Source organism: Chiloscyllium plagiosum, unplaced genomic scaffold, assembly GCF_037043375.1.
Source record: "Chiloscyllium plagiosum isolate Xiang-an unplaced genomic scaffold, Cpla_swu_hap1 HiC_scaffold_36, whole genome shotgun sequence".
Taxonomy (NCBI): Eukaryota; Metazoa; Chordata; class Chondrichthyes; order Orectolobiformes; family Hemiscylliidae; genus Chiloscyllium; species Chiloscyllium plagiosum.
In genome coordinates, this window is record NW_028270174.1 from 6825126 (window position 1) to 6850915 (window position 25790).

At 47.6% G+C, this 25790-nt stretch overlaps 1 long non-coding RNA gene across 1 annotated transcript in view; it reads left to right on the forward strand.

Annotated features, from left to right (window-relative positions):
• Positions 1-25334, forward strand: part of LOC122539292 (uncharacterized) — a 137126-nt gene extending 111792 nt beyond the window's left edge. The window contains exon 3 of the long non-coding RNA XR_006309022.2: positions 24818-25334. This is a non-coding gene — a long non-coding RNA (uncharacterized LOC122539292). The remainder of the gene's footprint in view (positions 1-24817) is intronic.
• Positions 25335-25790: the final 456 nt, after the last annotated feature.

Below are 25790 nucleotides of genomic sequence, written 5' to 3' on the forward strand. Positions count from 1 at the left end.
TGATGCTTCTTGAGGGATAAATGCTGGCCACAGGGTACCAGGGAGATGTTTCCTCTTCTGTTCCTTCATTGCTACCACAGGATCTCTTCCCTCCCTCCTGACAGGGGGCCTTGGTTGAATCTCTCATGAGAAAGGTAGCCCTCAAACAGAATGAAGCCATTCCCCACGTTCCGACACAGCCATGTCGGTGCTGACACCTCAAACTCACAGCCTTCCTCTTCTCTGCTTCTGGGCATTCTCTCGTGGCTGAGGAGGATGTTCTTTCACTCTGGTGATGAGGGTCTCATGGTCAAGAAACAGCGTGATGTTGGATCTCCAGGACCTACCACAGGAGGGGGGAGCTGGGGTTTGAAGAGGGTGGGAGGGAATCTCGAGTTGTCACCCCCTCCTCCCCCCAGTTTGTGTTCGGCCTCCACCTGGGATTGTCGGAGCTGCTTGAGATGGATGACATCTTCATGAAGCTCCTTCTCCAGTTTGGGCAAGAGATTCCCATGAGCCAGTGGGATCTTGCATTTTCTCAGGGAGGCTTCAGCAATGTCCTTCTCTGCCCCTCCAGTTGCCATGGCAATGCTTGGACTAGAGACCTCGTTTTGGGGAGTCTTGTGTCAGGAATCGGGATGATATGGTCAATTGCCAGGAAAAACCCTATCTGGTTCACTGATGTCCTTTAGGGAAGGAAGCTGCTATCCTTACCTGGTCTGGCCCATAGCAACGTGGTTGACTCTTAACTGCCCTCTGGGCAATTAGGGATAGGAAATTAACGCTGCCTAGCCAGCGATGCCCCTCATCCCATTAATGAATAAAGAACCCAACTCAACAAATCAGTGCCTCAATTCTGGGATAGTGGCCTGAGAGAGGACATTGCAATTTGAGCTCCCATCCCACCAATCGATTTGTAGAGGGCTCACTGGTGATATTTGAGGTGTCTGCATGACATTGCTCATGTCTCCAGCACATACATGAGTGCAGGCCACACTGCCTCCATGTAGTCCTTGAATTTTTGTGTTTGAGGTCTTTGTGATCAATTGTTCTCAGATTGTCCTCATCATCAATTCTCCTCAGATGCCGAAGGCGACACTGCCATGAAACTGCTAAGTTTCAACATTGATGTCTGCTCCCAATCAGAGGAGGGCCTCAGTGTATGAGAATTGATCTACATTGACCAGCTGCTCACCTTGTATCTTGGTAGTCAGAGGTGGGGCGGGGGAGTCTGCACTGTTGCGTGGAGGGGTGTTAGTCTGATAGACAACCTTTGACATGCTGTTACTTATCCTGGGGTCCATTCTGTGACATGGGCCCATGAATACGCCAACAAGGTTTAGGAGGTTAACTTCTGAGTGTGTACACGCACACACATACAGACACACACGCACATGCGCAGACACACACACACTTCCCCTCTCCCAGACACATGCACGTGCACACATACGCACACTTCCCCCCACCCACCCACATGCGCACGCACACATGCATATACACTTCCACTCTCCCAGACACATGCACATGCATACATACGCACACTTCCCCCCTCCCACCCACATGCGCACACACACGCACACGCACACGCACTTCCCCTCTCCCAGCCACATGCACTTGCACACATACGCACACTTCCCCCCTCCCACCCACATGCGCACACACACACGCACACACACTTCCCCTCTCCCAGCCACATGCATGTGCACACATACGCACACTTCCCCCCTCCCCCCCACATGCGCACACACACATGCACACACACTTCCCCCCTCCCAGCTACATGCACGTGCACACATACACACCCTTTCCCCCCACCCACATGCGCACACACACACGCACACACACTTCCCCCCTCCCACCCACATGCGCACGCACACACTTCCCTCCTCCCACCCACATGCGCACACACACTTCCCCCCTGCCACCCACATGCGCACACACACTTCCCCCCTCCCACCCACATGCGCACACACACTTCCCCCCCTACCGCTCACATGCGCACGCACACACACTTCCCTCCTCCCACCCATATGCGCACACACACATGCACACACACTTCCCCCGCCCACATGCACACACACGTCCCCCCTCCCACCCACATGTGCACACACACACGCATACATGTACCCCCTCCCACCCACATGCATGCACACACGCACACACACTTCCCCCTCCCGCCCACATGCATGCACACACACACACCTCCCCTTCCCGCCCACATGCACGCACACACACACACACTTCCCCCTCCCGCCCACATGCACGCACACACGCACACATACTTCCCCCTCCTGCCCACATGCACACACACACGCACACACACCTCCCCCCTCTCGTCCACATGCATGCACACACACACACCTCCCCTTCCCACCCACATGCACGCATACACACTTCCTTCCTCCCGCCCACATGCGCGCACACACACGCACACACACTTCCCCCTCCCGCCCACATGCGCGCACACACACGCACACACACTTCCACCCTCCCGCCCACATGCTCGCACACATACGCACACACTTCCTTCCTCCCGCCCACATGCCCGCACACACGCATGCACACTTCCACCCTCCTGCCCACATGCACACACACACACGCAGACACACTTCCACCCTCCCGCCCGCATGCACGCACACACACGCAGACACACTTCCTTCCTCCCGTCTACATGCGCATCACACACGAACACACACCTCGCCCTCCCGCCCACATGCGCGCACACACACGAACACACACTTCCCCCCTCCCACCCACATGCACGCACACACACGAACACACACTTCCCCCCTCCCGCCCACATGCGCGCACACACATGAATACACACTTCCCCCCTCCCGTCCACATGCACGCACACACATGTTCCCCCTCCCGCACACATGCGCGCACACACACCTCCCCCTCCCGCCCACATGCACGCACACACACGAACACACACATTCCCCCTCCCGCACACATGCGCGCACACACACCTCCCCCTCCCGCCCACATGCACGCACACACACGAACACACACATTCCCCCCGCCCACATGCGCGCACACACACGAACACACACTTCCCCCCTCCCGCCAACATGCGCGCACACACACGAACACACACATTCCCCCTTCCGCCCACATGCGCGCACACACACGAACACACACTTCCCCCCTCCCGCCAACATGCGCGCACACACACGAACACACACATTCCCCCTTCCGCCCACATGCGCGCACACACACGAACACACACTTCCCCCCTCCCGCCAACATGCGCGCACACACGAACACACACATTCCCCCTTCCGCCCACATGCGCGCACACACGAACACACACATTCCCCCTTCCGCCCACATGCACGCACACACACGAACACACACATTCCCCCTCCCGCACACATGCGCGCACACACACCCCCCCCTCCCGCCCACATGCGCGCACACACACGAACACACACTTCCCCCCTCCCGCCAACATGCGCGCACACACGAACACACACATTCCCCCTTCCGCCCACATGCGCGCACACACACGAACACACACTTCCCCCCTCCCGCCCACATGCACGCACACACACGAACACACACATTCCCCCTCCCGCCCACATGCGCGCACACACACGAACACACACATTCCCCCTTCCGCCCACATGCGCGCACACACACGAACACACACATTCCCCCCCACCCACATGCACGCACACACACGAACACACACTTCCCCCCTCCCGCCCACATGCACGCACACACACGAACACACACATTCCCCCTCCCGCCCACATGCGCGCACACACACGAACACACACATTCCCCCTTCCGCCCACATGCACGCACACACACGAACACACACATTCCCCCCCACCCACATGCACGCACACACATGAACACACACTTCCCCCCTCCCGCCCACATGCACGCACACACACGAACACACACATTCCCCCTCCCGCCCACATGCGCGCACACACACCTCCCCCTCCCACCCACATGTGCGCACACACACGAACACACACTTCCCCCCTCCCGCCCACATGCGCACACACACATGCACACACACTTCCCCCCTCCCAGCCACATGCACGTGCACACATACGCACCCTTTCCCCCCACCCACATGCGCACACACACGCACACACACTTCCCCTCTCCCCGCCACATGCACGTGCACACATACGCACACTTCCCCCGTCCCACCCACATGCGCGCACACACACGCACACACTCTTCCCCCCCGCCCACATGCGCACACACACACAGGCACATACACACTTCCCCCCTCCCGCCCACATGCGCACACACACACGGGCACACACACCTTTCCCCTCCCACCCACATTCGCACACACACAGGCGCACACACTTCCCCCCCAGCCTACATGCGCACACACACACGCACACACACTTCCCCCCTCCCACCCACATGCGCACACACACACGCACACACACTTCCCTCCTCCCACCCACATGCGCACACACACTTCCCCCCTCCCACCCACATGCGCACACACACTTCCCCCTCCCACCCACATGCGCACACACACTTCCCCCCCTACCGCTCACATGCGCACGCACACACACTTCCCTCCTCCCACCCATATGCGCACACACACATGCACACACACTTCCCCCCGCCCACATGCACACACACGTCCCCCCTCCCACCCACATGTGCACACACACACGCATACATGTCCCCCCTCCCGCCCACATGCATGCACACACGCACACACACTTCCCCCTCCCGCCCACATGCATGCACACACACACGCACACACACCTCCCCCCTCTCGTCCACATGCATGCACACACACCTCCCCTTCCCACCCACATGCACGCATACACACTTCCTTCCTCCCGCCCACATGCGCGCACACACACGCACACACACTTCCACCCTCCCGCCCACATGCACGCACACACACGCACACACACTTCCACCCTCCCGCCCACATGCACGCACACACACGCACACACACTTCCCCCTCCCGCCCACATGCACGCACACATACGCACACATACTTCCCCCTCCCGCCCACATGCATGCACACACACACGCACACACACCTCCCCCCTCTCGTCCACATGCATGCACACACACCTCCCCTTCCCACCCACATGCACGCATACACACTTCCTTCCTCCCGCCCACATGCGCGCACACACACGCACACACACTTCCACCCTCCCGCCCACATGCACGCACACATACGCACACACACTTCCACCCTCCCGCCCACATGCACGCACACACACGCACACACACTTCCACCCTCCCGCCCACATGCGCGCACACACACGCACACACACTTCCACCCTCCCGCCCACATGCACGCACACATACGCACACACACTTCCACCCTCCCGCCCACATGCACGCACACACACGCACACACACTTCCACCCTCCCGCCCACATGCGCGCACACACACGCACACACACTTCCACCCTCCCGCCCACATGCGCGCACACACACGCACACACACTTCCACCCTCCCGCCCACATGCACGCACACACACGCACACACACTTCCCCCTCCCGCCCACATGCACGCACACACACGCACACACACTTCCCCCTCCCGCCCACATGCACGCACACATACGCACACATACTTCCCCCTCCCGCCCACATGCATGCACACACACCTCCCCTTCCCACCCACATGCACGCATACACACTTCCTTCCTCCCGCCCACATGCGCGCACACACACGCACACACACTTCCCCCTCCCGCCCACATGCACGCACACATACGCACACATACTTCCCCCTCCCGCCCACATGCATGCACACACACCTCCCCTTCCCACCCACATGCACGCATACACACTTCCTTCCTCCCGCCCACATGCGCGCACACACACGCACACACACTTCCCCCTCCCGCCCACATGCACGCACACATACGCACACACACTTCCCCCTCCTGCCCACATGCATGACACACACATTCCCTCTCCCACCCACATGCACGCACGCACACGTACTTCCTTCCTCCTGCCCACACATATACACACACTTCCCCCCTCCTACCCACATATACACACACGCACACACACACATTCCCCCTCCCGCCCACTTGCCCGCACACACACGCACGCACACTTCCACCCTCCCGCCCACATGCACGCACATGCACGCACACACACTTCCTTCCTCCTGCTCACATGCGCGCACACACACGCACACACACTTCCTTCCTCCCGCCCACACGGATGCGCACACATGCACACACACTTCCACCCTCCTGCCCACATGCACGCACATGCACGCACACATACTTCCTTCCTCCAGCCCACATGCGCGCACACGCACGCACACTTCCATCCTTCCGCCCACATGCACGCACACACAAACAATCTGTGCTCTGCAGCTTAAATACTGACTTTGGTAGGACCTTGAGTCATATTGTAGAAGAGAGTCCTCGGGGTTCAGGTACATAATTCTTCAAAGTTTGCATCATATATAGACGACGGGGTGGGGGGTTGAAAAGGCATTTGGCATGCGTGCCTTCATTGCTCAGTCCTTTGAGTATAGGAGTAGGGATGTCATGTTGAGGTTGTACAGGACATTCATCAGGTCTCTTCTGGAATACTGTGACCAGTTCTGTGTCCCCAGTTACAGTAAGGATATTATTAAGCTCGAGAGGATTCAGAAGAGATTTACCAGGATGTTGCTGGGTCTGGAATGTTTGAGTTATAAAGGAAGGCTGGGACCATTTCCACTGGAGCACAGGAGGTTGAGAGGTGACCTGATAGAAGTTTATAAAATAATGAGGGGTATAGATAGTGTTAATGGGAGTTGCCTTTTCCCTAGGATGGGGGATTTCATGCCCAGGGGGCACACTTTTAAACTGAGAGGAGAGAGATTTATAAAAGACATGGGGGCAAATCTTTTACACAGAGGGTGGTTTGCATGTGGAATGAGCTTCCAGTTACTGGCCTTTGCGGTTTGAGTTCAAGTATTTCTGGACATTGGAGTGCAGAAAAGATTTTACAAGAATGTTGCCAGGGTTGGAGGGTTTGAGTTACAGTGAGAATCTTAATAGGCTGGGGCTGTTTTCCTTGGAGCACCAGGGACTGAGTGATAACCTTATCGAGGTCTATAAAATCATGAGGGGCATGGATAAGGTAAATAGACAAAGTCTCTTCCCTGGTGTGTGGAAGTCCAGAGCTAGAGAGAATAGGTTTAGGGTGAAAGGGAAAAGATTTAAAAGGGACCCAAGGGGCAACTTTTTCACAGAGAGGGTGCCGCTGTATGGAATGAGCTCCCAGAGGAAGTGGTGGAGGCTGGTACAATTACAACATTTAAAAGGCAACTTGATGGGTATATGAATAGGAAGGGGTTAGAGGGATATGGGCCAAGTGCTAGCAAATGGGACTAGATTAATTTAGTATATGTGGTCGGCACGGACAAGTTGAACCAAAGGGTCTGTTTCTGTGCTGTCTCTATGACTATGACGAAGTGGTGGATGTGCGCACAGTTACAAGGTTGAAAAGATATTTGTATAAGTACATAAATAGGAAAGGTTTGGAGGGATATGGGCCAGGAGCAGGTAGGTGGGACCAGATTAGTTTGACATTATGGTTGGCATAGACCGTTTGGACCAAAGCGTGTATGACTCGATGGCTACGGGTTGATGACGACACAGCCTGAGCACTTCCCCACTCATCCCATAGATTGTGGCACTCCTGTTGGAAGCTTCATGGATATGGTGTGGAGTGTTACACCAAGGAACATCACTGTTGCAATGACACAGCCTTGCTTGATCCCTGTTTGCAGAAGAATCGGGTCTGTGGTGGAGCTGTCGGTGAGAATCACAGTTTGCATGTTGTTGCGCAGCAAGGAGATCATAGAATCACTATAGTATGGAAGCAGGACACTCGCCCCCATTGAGTCCACACCATCCTTCCAAAAAGCATTCTACCCTGACCCACTATTCCCATATCCCTGCATTTCCTATGGCGAACACACCAGGCCTGCATATCCCTGAACACTGTGGGTTAATTTAGCATGACCAATCCACCCTAACCTGCACATCTTTGGATTGTGGGAGGAAACCAGAGCACCCGGAGGAAATCCATGCAAACACAGGGAGAATGTGCAAACTCCACACAGACAGTCGCCTGAGGCTGGAATGAAACTTGGGTCCCTGATGCTGTGAGGCAGTAGTGCTAGCCACTGAGCCACCATGCCACCCATAATGATGGTAACAAGTTTCTGTGGTGGCTAACCTTGGGAAGAGCATTGTGTAATCCTTCCCACTGAGAGGGGAAAGGTTTTGTGAGGTCAAAGATGGCCACATATAAAGATTGCTGCTGCTCTCTGCTCACTTCTTGGTCTTGTCTTGCAGGGAAGGTCATGGACACTGTTCCTCGTGATTTGGTTTGAGATATTAGAGCTAACACTTTTATAAAGCTTCCAGCAACATGCAGCCAGTTTTGTTGATCAACACTTTGTCTTTTCTCTTTAAAAGACTTTCCATTTGTAGTAACATACAAAATAGATGACAAGCTCAAATAACATAATTTTTCCCTTCTTGGGACTAAATGAAGGGATGATGGTGGGCAAGGGTGCTGTTAACAACCCATGCCCCCTTCCCCACTACCTGGAAATCCCACCTGATCACCCATCAATCAGCTTGTTAAGAGCTGACAGGTAAATGTGGGCATCTTTCTCTGCCAATCACGGGCCTCAACATTAATGTCATGGGTTGCCAGAAGTTGCCAGCCAATTAGAAGCCCACAACCCCTGTGTCTTAAAGACTATTAGTTGAGTGCTTCCCTTGCATGCATCAGAAACTATATATATATTAATACACAGGGAACTATGTAGACAGAAAGAACATGTACATGCACTGCATCTGTTCAACAACAAAATAACTGGCTGCCATTCACCCGGTAATATCTTGACCAAACAGGAATAGCCTGCCTTCTTTAAAATTTGCAACAAAGCCTGGCAGTTAACTGTCAATTGTCATTAATTGGTGTATTCTCCATGAAAACCCTTCTACCCATCGGAGTTCACTTGCCAATCAACCAACACTGTCTTCTCATCAAGTATATATGTTAGCTTTCTCTTTGAATTTATATTTCTTGCCGACTGTTCTGCTGAGTGCAGGATGAAAAGCTTTGACAAAATCATTCTTTTTGACTCAGCACATCTATCGGATTCCAATTCTCAGTAGGTGGTATCCCACCTGGCACTCTCATCTTCACCTTCAAAGCTGGATTTGTTGACAACTCTCTGCTTGAATTCCAACTTATACCAAAAATCTCCCCTTTGCTCACTTACACTGGCTCCCAGTTTGTCGATGTCGCAATTGTTAAAATGTTTTCAAATCACTTTATGGCCTCTTCCTCCCTATTTCCGTATAATCCTCTAGCCATGCATAACCTCTAAGCTCTCTACACTCCAACAATTCTGACCTCTTTCAATTTTTACTCCTCCAATATTTTAGGCCGTGACTCCAGTTGTCTGGGCCCTAAGATTTGGAATTCCCTCCTGAAATCTCATTGCCTCTCTAGTCTCACAGAAGAAGCTCTTTGTAAACTGCCTCTTCAATCAAGCCTTTGTGGCTAAGTGTCAAATTCCATTTATCAATTCTCCATGAAGCAGCTTGGGCCTGTCCTTTTACCGCTATATAAATGCAATTTGCCTTTGCACACTCTGTCATTTGTGACCTTTCTAATTAAATGTGAAAAGGAAGCTAAGTGATCTTTGTATTCAAATAGGAATTCTCATAATACTTTATCAAAAAAATGTTGGAGTTATGCAGACCTCTTGTCACTTCTTGGATTGATATGCCTACTTCCAATTATTTATTTTAATTCTTCTTCGGTTAGCTTCATGTGCAACTTGCTTTCTAGTCATGTCGTTGTTTCCCATCAACATGCCACTTCCAATGCAGTGAAGATAATTTGTGCATTGTTAACAAAACCTATAAGACCTTTCTATCTGATGGAGTTTATTTAATTAGGGCAATTTTCTATGGAAATGAATGCTTATTATTTATTGTGCGCTAAAACCCATCATCATTGATTGATCCACAAGAAGATGTTCAGGATTGGTGTATTGATCCAGCAAACAGCATCTGCTGACACGGTCCACCTAGGATTGCTGACACTCATTCTTTCATTGGCCAGGTACAACTGACAATCATTGATTGGATTGGAAGCCAGATCCACAAGTAGTTCCACTGTTCGGATAGAGAAATAACTGCATCTCTTTAGAGGGGAGATAATGCCCAAGTGGCATTATCGCAAACAATTGATCCAGAGACCCAGGCAATGTCCTGGGAACATGGATTTGAATTCTGTCCTGGCAGATGGTGGAATTTAAATTCAACAAATTGTAATGATGACCATGAAACTGATCACCAGGAAAAACCCTTCTGGTTCACTAATATCCTTCAGGGAAGAAAATATGATGTTTTTTTCCTGGTCTGGCCCATATGTGACTTCAGACCCACAGCAATGTAGTTGACTCTTAACTGCCCCCTGAGCAATTAGGGGTGGGCAGTAAATCCTGACCTAGCCAATCGTACCCACATCCTGTGAATGAAATTATTTGTTACAAAAACACAATCAAATAGTAAACATAAATGGGCATAATGACTCAGTGGTCAGCACTGCTGCCTCACAGCGCCAGGGACCCGGTTCAATTCCAACCTCTGATGACTGTCTGTGTGGAGTTTGTACATACTCCCAATGTCTGCATGGGTTTCCTCCCACAATCCAAGGATGTGCAGGTTAGGTGAATTGGCCACACTAAATAGCGTTCAGGGATGTATAGGTTAGGTGCATTAGTCAGGGGTAAATGTAGAATAATAGGGTAGGGGAATAGGTCTGGGTGGATTACTCTTAAGAGGGTCGGTGTGGACTGGTCGGGCCAAAGGGCCTGTTTCACACTCTAGGGATTCTATGAATAAACTTTCAAAAGTTAAGGTAAACTTATTAAACCAAAACAACACTGCCCATGGTGAGGGTGCACCTAGCCTCTATGCTGCCCACCAGCCGATGGCACAATGGGTGAACAATGCATGTGCCCTTGTGATGGACTAGAGTCTCAGTCTGACCTTATTCATTGCTGTTCTGGAGGTTCTTGGAATTGAGGAATCATCTCTTTGAAGCAGCTGTGACCAACTCAGGAAAAATATATCATTTTTGCAGGAAAAGAAAGTGATTTTCCTTAATTTTCTTGAAACATTTTATGGCTATATTTGTGATTATGGCTTTAGAGATTGGAAATAAAGCTTAGTTTGACTGACATCAAGACTCATTGAATCATGTCAAGGTGTGCCTGTAATTGGTGGACAAAGATATTAACCTGGGAAGATGAATGTTTTCAGGTGATAATTGGTGGGAGTTTAGGGACAGGGTAGTTAAAGGCGTGTGACCGTATCAATAAACTTCCAGAGAAGGCAATCCTGACCTCTCACACAACAAAGGGCATTTTGATGGTGGCTTCAGAGTGATTCTTAACTCACGGCGTTTACTCTGAAATCTGTCACTGCTCAAGTACCGCAGGCTAGAACTTAAAGCACCAAGCTAACTGGAGTCATTCTGGGTATCAGCGTAAATAGTCTATTGATTTTTCTGTGATTCAGAAGTAATAGAATGACTGTAATGCAGGATGAGGAAGTGGGATAGGTTTCAGTTGAGGTGATAGATTCGCTGCTGGGTTCCTTAATTATCAAACTCGACAAATGTAACTCAATGCTGCATCCTTGCACCAAAAGACTGTTTAGAAGCAAAATTGCAGTATTTTGGAGGCGGGGGGGGGGGGGGTTGCAGGGTAATGCACTGCAGAGTGGAAATGTAGCTGACTTACACAATATTGGGAAACGTTAAGGTACAAGTAAGCAAAGATGAAGTCAAATGGTAATGTATTCAAAAATGCCTTAACAAATCAAAGCTGTTTATATACTGCACCAAATGGAGTCTCCAGTGGGGTGTCATCTGTAAGAGGAGTGGCATGGTGGCTCAGTGGTTAGAATTGCTGCCTCATGGTGCTAGGGACCCGGGTTCAATTCCACCCTCAGGTGACTGTCTGTATGGAGTTTGCATATTCTCCCCTGCGTTTACATCCTTTGGTTCTCTGGTTTCTTCCCACAGTCCAGGGATGTGCAGGTTAGGGTGGATTGGCCATTGAAAATTGTGGCATAGTGTCCAGGGATGTGCAGGTTAGGTGGATTAGTCATGGGAAAATATGGGATAGAAGTGAGTCTGGATGGGGTGCTGTTCACAGGATCACAAGGTCAAATGGCCTGCTTTCACACTGTAGGGATTCTATGAAAAATTACCACAGACATTTTGATTGGATGGGAGAATTGCACACTGATTTGACTAGCAAGGTCATCAGCCATTGGAGCAGGAGGAGACCATTCAGCCTAGCTGTGCAGTTTGACGCTGACTGATTTCTATCCTTTCACAACATCTCTGACTTTGCTTTGCAGTCCTTTCAGCTGCTCCGGATTTGTTTTTAGCCACAACTCATCAAATGATACAGCACAGAAGGAAACTATATTCAGCCCATTCTGATTGTGCTGCCATTTGGTAAAGCTATTAAATTAATAGCTTGGTCTAGTATCATTGGAGCACAATGGGCCCCAATCAATGGATGGCAAGCATGTAGCCCCTTAGACCTACACCAAGGATATGTCCAGTTCTAGTCTGTCTATTAGGATTCTATTTCTTTGTTCTCCTATCCTCCCCAGTCCATATCTAATTATTATCTTGTGAATAATTATACAATGGCAGCTACCAGCAGTGTGCGTTATTCATCTGCCATACAGACTGGCAATTCATTGGTGCTGCCGATAATACCCTCTCCATTCAAGACACAAGGTAGATAACCTCCAATGCACTTGCATCCGTCTTTAAATAAAGTTGACTTGGGTGACTATCTGTGTGGAGTTTGCACATTCTCCCCGTGTCTGCGTGGGTTTCCTACAGGTGCTCCAGTTTCCTCCCACAGTCCAAAGATATGCAGGTCAGGTGAATTGGCCATTCTAAGTTACTCATAGTGTTAGGTGCATTAGTCAGAGGGAAATGGGTCTGGATGAGTTACTCTTTGGAGGGTCAGTGTGGACATGATGGGCGAAAGGGCCTGGGCCTACACTGTAAGGAATCTAATCTAATCTAAAGAAACCAAAACTACACATAGTATTAGGGATAGAGGGAGGTGAAAGCCTTGGGGGCATTATTGCTAGATTGTTATTTCAGAGATCCAGGTAATGTTCTGTAGATCTGGTTTTGAATCTTACCACGGTAGATGTTGAATTTGAATTCAATTTTTAAAAGTATGGAAATAAAGGGTCTACCGATGACCACGAATTCATTGTTGGTTGTTGGGGAAAAAAATCTAGTTCACTAATGAAGGAAGGAAGATATCACCCTTACCTGGTCTGGCCTACATGTGACTGCAGACTCGCAGCAACTTGTTGACTCTTAACTGATCTCTGGGTCATTGGGGATGGGCAATAAACATTGACCTAGCCAGCAGCACCCGCATCCTGTGAATGAATAAAAAACACTCCTTATTTTATGTTCCATTCTTCTCATAAGAAAGGACAGCATTCTTTCACCTTCTTGATGCCTGCCCCTGTGTAGTAACATTTTTGTGACTTGTGCACTGGAACACCTTGCTATTCTGCAATCGTTCACAGTCTACCTTTTTATTAGAGTCATAGAGATGTACAGCACAGAAACAGACCAACTCGTCCATGCCGACCAGGTATCCTAACCTAATCTAGTCCCATTTGCCAGCATTTGGCCCATATCCCTCTAAACCCTTCCAATCCATATGTCTTTTAAATGCTGTAGTTGCATCAACCTCCATCACTTCCTCTGGCAGCTCATCCCATACATGCAGCACTTTTTGTGTGAAAAAGTAGCCCCTTGGGTCTGTTTTAAATCTTTCCCCTCTCACCCAAAACGTATGCCCTCTAGCTCTGAAAAAGCTCAGCAGGTCTGGCAGCATCTGTGAAAATAAATCAGAATTAATATTTCAGGTCCAGTGACTCATCCTCAGATCTGATTTCTCTTCACAGATGCCTCCAGATCTGCTGAGCTTTTCTAGCAACTCCTGTTTTGTTTCTGATTGACAGCATCTGTAGTTCTTTCAGATTTTATTTTATATCTGGCTGCAACCTCCTTAAGCTTTTGCACAACACAATTTCCTGTCTTTGTGTCATCTATAAATGCAGCTTGCATGACTTTTCACAGCTCGTCTGAACAACTGATTTACTTTATAAAAACCTGAGGGCCATCTCAGACTGCTGGGGTACTCTGTGTAACACATCCTGCCTACCAGAAAAAGACTCATTTTTGCATGCCCTCTGTTTTCTGCCAGCCAGCCTGTCTTTAGATTACTTACAGTGTGGAAACAGGCCCTTCGGCCCAACAAGTCCACATCGACCCGCCGAAGCGTAACCCACCCATACCCCTACATTTACCCCTTTACCTAACACTACGGGCAATTTAGCATGGCCAATTCACCTGACTTGCACATCTTTGGAGTGTGGGAGGAAACCGGAGCACCCGGAGGAAACCCACGCAGACAAGGGGAGAACGTGCAAACTCTACACAGTCAGTCGCCTGAGTCGGGAATTGAACCCGGGTCTCTGGCGCTGCGAAGCAGCAGTGCTAACCACTGTGCCACTGTGCCACCGTCTTCTGTCTAAGCTAATGTATTGCCCGCTACGCCATGAACTCCTACTTTGTGTAATCACCTTTTACATGGAACTTTGTCAAATGTTTTTTGGCAATGCAAGTGCAATACATCTACAGAGTCTCCTTTATCCACGGCACAAGTTTCTTGTTGAAAAATCTCAAATATATTAGTTTTACATGATTTTCTTTTCACAAACACCTGCTAACCTCTTTAACGGTTGATTCAAAGACAATCCTCATGCCACAGGCCTATTGATTGCTGCTTTCAGCAATGATGAATGGAAGGTAAGTCAATTGGTCAGAATATAAAGAATGGCAGAGAATATCTAAAACATTAATGAGGGAAATAATTAAGGTTTGACAGGGAAGGCAGCTGGCATTGCCGAATAGAAAAATGGGTATCTTTGGTGGAGGGAGGGCTGATTTTAAGGGGTCAAAAACAGACAAAGGAATTCCTCTGCCAAATGTAACCTGTAGGCTCATTCCATGTAATTACTGTAAATAATTCCACATTCATCCTTAATTTCCTTTCCTGTTTGTAATGCTCTGATGCCAGTGGAATAAAGAATCCTGCCTTATGATCCTTGGGTCATCCATGTGTCTAAGTCTCATGTAACAAAAGAAAAACTATTTCTGTTGGTTGGAGAAGCTGGTTGAAGACTAGGGTTAGATATGGTCGGCTTGAGAGTGCAGAAAGCATTTGATTAAGTTAGAGAATGGTGAGTAGGGATCCCATTACTTTCCTGCCCCTACCCTAATAACGTCTATGTTGAGAAGGTGTGTGAATCTTGAATACCGCCTCAAGGGAGCTTGCATTGGAAAAGTGGACTTCAGAGAGCTATCATTCTGACTTTGCTACAGAATGCTACAGCATCACCCCCCCCCACCACCACAATCGCAGTTCCTTGTGAATGACTCACTCTCCTTCAATCACTCCCCTCTGTCCTGGATCCAGTAATGATACATGCCCTCAGAAGGGTGAAGTACCAGCAGTCATCACCCCACCCCCGTGGCATCACCATCCAACAGAGCTGCTGGCTTTCAATTGACTGCCAAAGAATGGGCCTTGTATCTGCAGGGAAAGGTTCACCAAAGGCCAACAAGAGCTTGGGTGCGAAGGCCAATGAGAGAAATCATGGAGTCTGGTGTTTCCCCTTTCTTTTGATCCATTAGTCCTACCCTCCCCTTTAACCTTCCTTCTCACATCCATCTCCAGAATTGGATCCATAGTTACGTTGGGGTCAAACAATTTTAAATAGAATTAGCAAACTCTTTTGACTTTTGTATATTATGCCCTATTTATAAATCCCTTTGTAAGCCCAGGGTTTGGGATGGTGCATTGGTGTATGACACTATCACCATGCCAAATGGGACAGACTTTAAACAGATGGGTGGCACGGTGGCACAGTGGTTAGCACTGCTGCCTCACAGCGCCAGAGACCAGGGTTCAATTCCCGCCTCGGGCAACTGTCTGTGTGGAGTTTGCACATTCTCCCCGTGTCTGCGTGGGTTTCCTCCGGGTGCTCCGGTTTCCTCCCACAGTCCAAAAATGTGCAGGTCAGGTGAGTTGGCCATGCTAAATTGCCCGTAGTGTTAGGTGAAGGGGTAAATGTAGGGGAATGAGTCTGGGTGGGTTGCTCTTCAGAGGGTCAGTGTGGATTTATTGGGCTGAAGGGCCTGTTTCCACACTGTAAGTAATCTAATCTAAATCTATGAAGTGCTGTGGGCCATCAGCAGCAGCAGAATTATACTCCAGCATCATCTGTAACCTCATGGCCTGGTATAACTCCCCCCCCACTTTACCATTACTATCAACCGTGGTTCAATGGGGAATGCAGGAGGGCATGCCAGGAGCAGCATCAGGCATACCTGAAAATGAGGTGTCAACCTGGTGAAACTACAACACAGGGCTATTTGCACCATAAGCAACAAGCGACAGAGGAAATCTCACAGCCAATGGATCAGATCTAAGCTCTACAGTGCTGCCAAATCCTGTCCTGTTGTAAAATTAAACAACTCACTGGAGGAGGAAGTTCCACAAATATTGCCATCCTTAATGATGGTACAACAGATAAGGTTGAAGCATTGGCAAGAATCTTCAGCCAGAAATGGATGATCTTTCTTGGCCTTCTCCAAAGTTCCCAGCATCCAGTCAATTCCATCCACTCACATGATATCAAGAAATGGTGGAAGGACTGGATATCACAAAGGCTATGGGCCCTGACAACATTCCAGCAATGACACTGAAGATGTGCTCTCCAGAATCTTCCGTTCCCCTAGCCAAGCTGTTCCAGGCCAGCTGCAACACTGGTGTCTAACCAACAATGTGCAAAATTGCCCAGATATGTCCTATATGTTAAACCAGGACATCTAATCAATTGTCATCCTATCTCTACTCTCGATCATCAGTAAAGTGATGGAAGATGTCATCAACAGTGACTTTCCCTCCATCATAAAGTCAGAAATAGGGATATTTGCCATCATTGCACAGTGTTCAGAATCATTTGTCTCCCCTTAGATACTGACGCAGTTCATGATTAAAGGCAGCAAGACTCGGACAATATCCAGGCTCGGGCTGAAAAATAGCGATTAATACTTGTATCAGACAAATGCCAAATCTCCAACAAGAAAGAATTGCTCCTTGACATTCAATGGCATTTCCATTACTGAACTCTTTGCAATCAACAACCTGGAGTTTATCATTGACCAGAAAAACTGAACTGGACTAGCCATATAAGTACAATGGCTGCACGAGCAGGTCAGAGGCTAGGAATACTGCAGTGAATAGCTCACTTTCTGACTCCACTAAGTCTGTCCACCATCTACAAGGCACAGGTCAGAAGGGTGATGAAGTACTGTCCAATTGCCTGCATGGGTGCAGCTCCAACAGCACTCAGGAAGCATGATGCTATTAATGACAATGCAGCCTAATTAATAGCATTAATAGCATCATATCCACAAACACCCACTCCCACCACCAACAAAGCATTGTAGCAACAGAGTAGACCATCTATAAGATTAGCAAGTTTTGAGAAGATTTATAGCTCAGGTTGAGGTTCTGGATGTTGATTTGCTCACTGAGCTGGAAAGTTCATTTTCAGACATTTTGTCAATACTAGGTAACATCATCAGTGATCCTCCGAATGAAGCACTGGTGGTGTAGCCTGCTTTCCATGTATAGGTTTGGGTTTCCTTTTTGGTGATGTCATTTCCTTTGGTGACATCATTTACTATGGTGATGTCATTTCCTATTCTTTTTCTCAGGGGGTGGTAGATGGGCTCCAAGTCAGTGCGTTTGTTGATAGAGATCTTGGAATGCCATGCTTCCAGTCAAAGTGAAGCAACAAGAAAAGCTAATTTTATTTACAAAATACCTTGCAAGAACTGTAACAGAAACTACATTGGACAAACAGGCAGAAAACTAGCCACCAGGACACATGAACATCAACTAGCCACAAAAAGACATGACCCACTCTCACTAGTATCCTTACATACGGATGAGGAAAGACACCACTTCAACTGGGACAACACATCCATCCTAGGACAAGCCAATCAGAGGCTTGCATGAGAATTCCTAGAAGTATGGCATTCTATCAATAAACACATTGACTTGGATTCCATTTAGCACCCTCTGAGAAAAAGACCAGGAAATGACATCACCACAGGAAATGATGTCAACACAGGAAATGACATCATCAACCCAAGGAAACCCAAACATATAAATAGAAAGTGGGCTCCACCACCTGTACTTCATTCGGAGTCTCATTGAAGATGTTACCTAGTGTAGTGACGAAATATCTGAAAACGAATTTTCCAGCGCAGTGAGCAAGCCTATATCCAGCATCTTTAAGATTCCTGGCAGAAATTCACCAAAGGTCCTTCCCAAACTACAATGACAGCAGATCCATGGGATCACCGCCACCCGCAAGCTCCTCTCCAACCCATTCGTCATCAGCACTTGGAAATATATCACCGTTCCTTCAGGATCACAATTCTGGATTGTCTGTCTGATGGTGTTGTGTGTGCACCCCCACCAAATGGACTGCAGCAGCTCACCGACACCCTCTCAAGTGTGAATAAGGATGCGTAATGAATGCTGGCCAAGTCAGCGATGCCTACATACCTTGAATGTATTTTTTAAAATGGCTTTGTCAGGCAATTACATGCAACTTAGTCAATCTAATTATACAACTATTTCTGCTCCTCTCAATCTGACCCTGTGCAATATCTAGACAATAACATCCAAATATTGAGATTCACAACAAGCACAAACATCAAAACAAATGAGATATTGAACAGAGAAAAATCGAGGACCACTTCATCTCCCAACCAACAAAATAGACTGCAGCAGCAGAGATTTCATCACATTGATTGTTGCTTCTGGAATACTGTTCTGGATGGAGCCCTCACTAATGGTTTGGATAAGAATCAGTCAGAAGGGATCAAATGTGCACAGCAGCCACTGGTGGTCGAGGAGCCATAGTATGTCATGAAGACAAGATATTACTCACCATAGTGAGTAATGTCCATGTCTCTACCAACAATCCAATGGCATAAATGTGTAGAAAAGGCTTTTTTCCGTTGACATTGCTTTACCATTAATGCCTAAAGTTGCCTGGATCCAAAGTTCTGGAGGTCTGTGGCATTGAATGTTTTCAAAAGTTATAGTTAGGTATAGTTCTTAGGGCAAAAGGGACCGAAGGGTCTGGGGAGAAAGTAGGAGCAGCATATTAAATGGTGGATAGGCTTGAAGGGCTGAATGGTCTACTCCTGCTTCTATATTCTACTTTCCTACAAATTCTCTCCCTACAGTTCTGAACCTTTTTAACTTACTTTCCTCCTTAAGATGCTGCTTAAAATTTGCCTCCTTCACTGACATTGTTGTTGCCTGATCGAATTTCTCGTTATGTGACTCACCTTGCTGTCATTTTATTTTAAGTGCTTGGGCTGTTTCGTAATTTTAAAGACACTCTATAAATGGAGGTTAATGAAATATACAAATGACATGTGGATCCAATCAAGAATGAATTTAGTGCTTCCGGCGGACTAAGTGAGGGGAATTTATTTTAAGGTGAGCGAGTGCCGGGACAGTTCCTCAGCAGTATCAGCCTCATAATCATGAGGTTAAACTACAAAGGGAGATTGCACAAAATCAGGTTGTACTTTAGTGTAATCATCCTTTTCAGACATGTTATGGAACACCATGTGGCCTGTGGGATTTGAACTCAGACCTAGTTAAGGAACATTACCACCACACCACAGGCCTACTCTCCTGTCTTCCCTTTGAAGATGGAAGATGAAGTGGTGCTATAATTGAAGATCTAATTGAAAATGATTTGAAGATTTGTTCAGGGAGATAATGTTGAGTAGGTCAGGAAGTCTAGATCAAGGGGAATGAGAACAGAATGAGTGCAAGAACCTGACTCACATGTCATTCATGGTAACTTTTCAGACTTCAGCTCCGACGAAGAGTTATCGAGACTGGAAATGGTACCTTGCTCTCTCTCACCATGGATGCTGCCTGCCTGACCACTGTGATCTCCAGCATTTGTTGTTTTCAGTACAGATTCCAGCATCTGCAGTAATCCTTTCTTCCAAAGTGCAGGAGATTGTTGTGTTGGGGGAAGACCTTGCTGCAAATACCAGTAAAGTACAAACACTGCTGACAGTGGAGGCACTTGGCATAATTCAATCTCTGATGGCCTTTTGGTTAACGTGTGGTCATGGATTCACAGAACGATGCCAAAAAGCTTTTCTTCACACAAACTGTAATGGAAATCGGGAATTTTTTCCGCTGTTGAAACGCTGATGTGGAGTTAATTGATAATTTGAAATCTCAGAGGCAGCTGGGGAAGGATAGTCTCAGAACAGGCAGTCACAGGGAGAACAGCTTCAGAAAACATCTCCGGGACACCCGCACCAATCAACCCCACCGCCCCATTGCTGAACATTTCAACTCCCCCTCCCACACTGCCAAGGACATGCAGGTCCTGGGCCTTCTCCATCGCCACTCACTTACCACCCGATGCCTGGAGGAAGAACGCTTTATCTTCCGACTCGGGACCCTTCAACCTCAGGGCATCAATGTGGATTTCACCAGTTTCCTCATTTCCCCTCCTCCCACCTTACCCCAGTTCCAACCTTCCAGCTCAGCACCACTCTCATGACCTGTCCTACCTGTCAATCTTCCTTGCCACCTATCCGCTCCACCCTCCTCTTCGACCTATCACCTTCACCCCCACCTCCATCCACCTATTGCACTCTTAGATACCTTCTCCCCAGCCCCTCCCTTCCCATTTATCTCTCCACCCCTGAGGCACCCAGCCTCATTCCTGATGAAGGGCTCTTGCCCGAAATGTCGAATTTTCCTGCTCCTCGGATGCTGCCTGACCTGCTGTGCTTTTCCAGCACCACTCTAATCTTGACTCTGATCTCCAGCATCTGCAGTCCCCACTTCTGCCTACTCACAGGGAGACACAGCCCCTGTGGACAGGAGGTAAGGCTGTGTGTTTTGAAGCCCAGTGCGGTCTGAGGGCTAGGTGCTGGCACGGACTGGGGTCAAAAGACTAAATTGAATACTTTTTTTTCTTTTTATTCTTATGCAGGACTTTTATTTTAGATTAGATTAGATTATTTTTTATTCATCCAATTTTGTACCAAATACTTAAGTAACTGTACCTAAGATGGTGCCATAAATGCTGACATTGCAAAGTTTTTGCTCCACTCATTTGAGTGCACGTAACAATAAAGCTAATTCATTCATCCATTTATTGTATTGATTTTTGTTAGATAAGGATATTAAGTGGCATGGAACCAATGTCGTATAGTTTGAGTTAAAATACAGATCAGCCATAATTTAATTGAAATGCAGATCAGACATTTATTGCCCATTCCCTGGTCATCCTTGAGAAGGTGGTGCCTTCTTGAACCGCTGCAGTCCAGCAGTGGGCAGACCCACAATGCTGCAAGGGGGAGAATTCCAGAATTTTGACCCAGTGACAGTGAAAAAATAGCAATGCATTTCCAAGTCAGGATGGTGAGTGGTTAGAGCGGAACTTCAAGGGGGTGGTGTTCTCATGCATCTGCCACCCGTGTTCAGGGTAGAGATCACTAGTTTGGAGGGATGATATTGAGTGACCATTGGTCCTGAATTTGTAATATTGAACTGCTCCTAGTGGAGAAAAAATGTTCACATCCTGATTTGTAAGGTTGGTGCCACTGATGGCACAAAGCTTTGGAAACTGGGAGATTTTATACATACAATTCCCCAGTGATTGTGTTGACTTCAAGGCATTATTTCAACTGTTCATTATCTCTGAAGCAGTGTGATTTTGAGTGATTGCATTTTTAACACTTATGAGAGGCACCTTTTTAAACTGGTTGTGTCCACAGGATTAATTCGGTTGTCTAAATGCTCTATTGCCTCTTTACTGCAGTAATGTGTTAATTTCATTTCAGTTTATTGTTCTGTTTATGGTATTTGGCCCATGCAGTTTGTACCGCTCGAATGCCCTGCGTAATTTCTTCAATTATCTTTTCCATCTGAAGCTCTGAAAGCAGATTACACAGTCAGGCCCCCCTCACTTACTCATTGAACAGCAGACAATGTCTTGTTATTCCTGCAAGCTGTGTCTCCAGGGAGATAGGTACTTCCTGTCCCAGATTCATTTAGGGTGAGGCATATTGTGGTGCAACCTACAAGTCAGGTTTATAAGAGCATATTCAGATATTAACTGCCTGCAAGTTTCTGAAACGTGTGTGCTTATAAAGGTGCAGCGAGTGCAAGAGGGCATCTGGGATATTGTGGATGATGGAACTGTTCACTTCACAAATAAGGCTGGATGGAAGAAATTGAACAGAGGGAGGCTTAATTAGTCAAGCATTAGAGTGGTGCTGGAAAAGCACAGCAGGTCAGGCAGCATCCAAGGAACAGGAAAATTGACGTTTCGGGCGAAGGCCCTTCATCGGGAATGAGGCAGGGAGCATGCAGGGTGGAGAGATAAATGAGAGGGGGGTGGGGATGGGGAAAAAGTAGCATAGAGTACAATAGGTGAATGGGGGTGGGGATGGAGGTAATAGGTCAGGGAGGAGGGTGGAATGGAGAGGTGGAAAGGAAGATAGGTCAGAGATTTATCAACTAGGTAAAAACGAGGACTGCAGATGCTGGAAACCCGAGTCTGGATTAGATTTATCAACTAGCTAAAAACGAGGAGTCAACTCAAGGACAGAAGAGGAAATTAAAAGACAAAGGAAATGTTTACAAATGTTTTGATTTAAATGTTGGCATTTTTACAGTCTCCCAACAACTCCCAAACTGAAGGAGTTAAATATTACATTAACCATTGGTTCACTCAGTGGTGAACAGGATTGATTGGCCGTCACCCACAGTTAGTGAGACATGGTATTTACATCAGTAATTCCCGGAATGAACTTTTGAAATGTGGCTTGTTAGTGCACAACTTGAATTTTGCTGAAAAAGAGAGAAGCTGTCAAATATTTTCATCAGGACAGACACGAGAGTGCCAAAATATCGTAGGGAGCAACAGCATAGACTGTGTGAGAAAAATGACTGATTGATCAGTGATTGATTGATCAGTGACTGATTGATCAGTGGACTCTGAATAATTGAAGGTTTGCTGTGAAGAATGCATCAGGAAACTGTTACCCCGAATGCATTTGTTTAATTAAAAAGAAATGTGTAATGCCTGGACCAGTTCCCAATGCCTGAAAAGGGTAGGTCCCCGCTAATGAGTATGTTCAGCTTCAAGGAAGCATAAGTGAGTCACATTGCAAGCCCGAATTAACTTTCTGCAGCAGGTTTAATGGACAGTAAATGCAAAGATGCAGCAAAGCGATAAAAATTACAGAGAAATGAACAGTAACAGGTTCTGTTCGCAAAGTTGGTGAAATTTGGCCAAGCGACATGTTCACTCACATGGTGTATTTCTCCTGTAGCCAAGTGGGAAGCAGGAAGACTTTCTGTTCTCCATATGGATAATTGTTGTCTGCCAAATCAAACAACTGACTTCCCCAAATCCAATACTTTCTGAACTAATTACCTCAGAGTAGAATGGGATCTTAATTAGATAGGCCAGTGCATTGAGGAGTGGGAGATGGAGTTTAATTTAGATAAATGCGAGGTGCCGCATTTTGGAAAGGCAAATCAGGGCTGGACATTTACATTTAATGGTAAGGCCTTGGGGAGTGTTGCTGAACAAAGAGACCTTGGAGTGCAGGTTCATAGTTCCTTGAAAATGGAATCGCAGGTAGATAGGATAGTGAAGAAGGTGTTTGGTATGCTTTCCTTTATTAGTCAGTGCATTGAGTATAGGAGTTGGGAGGTCATGTTGCGACTGTACAGGATATTGGTTAGGCCACTGTTAGAATACATGATGTGGAGGTGCCAGTGTTCGACTGGGGTGGACAAAGTTAAATATCACATAACACCAAGTTATAGTCCAACAGGTTTATTCGGAAGTACTAGCTTTCAGAGCACTGCTCCTTCATCAGGTAACTATGGAGAAGGTCCACAGCTACCTAATGAAGGAGCAGTGCTACGAAAACTAGCACTTCAAATAAACCTGTTAGACTATAACCTGGTGTTGTGTGATTTTTAACAATTGGAATACTGTGTGCAATTCTGGTGCTATAGGAAGAATGTTGTGAAACTTGAAAGGCTTCAGAAAAGATTTACAAGGATGTTGCCAGGATTGGAGGGTTTGAGCTATAGGGAGAGGCTGAATAGGCTGGGGCTGTTTTCCCTGGAGTATTAGGGATAACCTGACACAGGTTTATAAAATTATGAGGGACATCGATAGGATGAATAGGCAAAGTCTTTTCCCTGAGGTGGGGGAGTCCAAAGCTAGAGGGCATAGGTTTAAGGTGAGAGGGGAAAAATTTAAAAGGGACCTAAAGGGTAACTTTTTCATGCAGAGGGGAGAGCATGTATGGAATGAGCTGCCAGAGGAAGTGGTGGAGGCTGGTACAATTGCAACATTAAAGAGGCATTTGGATGGGTATATGAATAGGAAGGGTTTAGGGGGATATGGGCCAAATACTGGCAAATAGGACTAGATTAATTTAGGATATCTGGTCAGCATGGACGAGTTGGACCGGAGGGTCTGTTTCTGTGCTGAATATCTCTATGACTCTAATTGTGTTTCTCCTGGTCTTTTACCCCCAGCAATGCCCAGGAGATTGACCAGGAGAAAGTGAGGTCTGCAGATGCTGGAGATCAAAGTTGAAACTTTATTGCTGGAACAGCACAGCAGGTCAGGCAGCATCCAGGGAACAGGAGATTCGACGTTTCGGGCACAGGCCCTTCTTCAGGAGATTGACCTCCAAGTTCTGGAACTACAACCCAGCCCTCAAGTGTTGGCAACTGTGATTATTTGTAACTGCTCGTGTGCATGTAATGTTGTGAGGAGAGACGATCTGCAATATACTCAAATCAATGATGGAAAAAATGTACTGCTTCTTATCAATTATCTCGGAGAGAAGACAAGACCTTCACCAGCTGAATTCGGTGTAAACCCATTACCCTGGGGTACTGGGTTGGAAAATTGATCCACATTCCGGTGGATAAACTGCAAGTTACTAATAAATGAAAATTAATTTTAATTTGTTCACAGTGTGTGGCTGAGCCAGCACTTATTGCCCGTCTCTAGTTGTCCTTCAGAAGGAGGCAGTGCGCAGCCTTCTTAAACCTTTGCATTACATGTTGTGTCGGTATTTCTGCACAGTGCTGTTTGAGAGGGAGTTCTATGATTTTGGCCCAGCGATAGTGAACGTATATTCCAAGTGGCAAGGAAGGGAACTTGCAGGTGGTGCTCTTCCCATGTATCTGCTGCCACAGTGAGTCCACCATTTATCCACAAACTCTGTTTCTCTCTCCAAAGCTGTCACTCGACCTGCTGAACTTTTCCATCCCTTTCTTTCTTTATTTTATGCTATTCAGAAGGTCAGGCAGAAATCTAATTTCCTAATCTCTGATTCAGTGTGTAAATTGACATGACTTGAGGTGAGCAGGGTAGAAACATAGAAACACAGAAGATAGGAGCAGGAGGAGGCCATTCAGCCCTTCGAGCCTGCTCTGCCATTCATCACAATCATGGCTGCTCGTCCAACTCAATAGCCTGATCCTGCTTTCTCCCCAT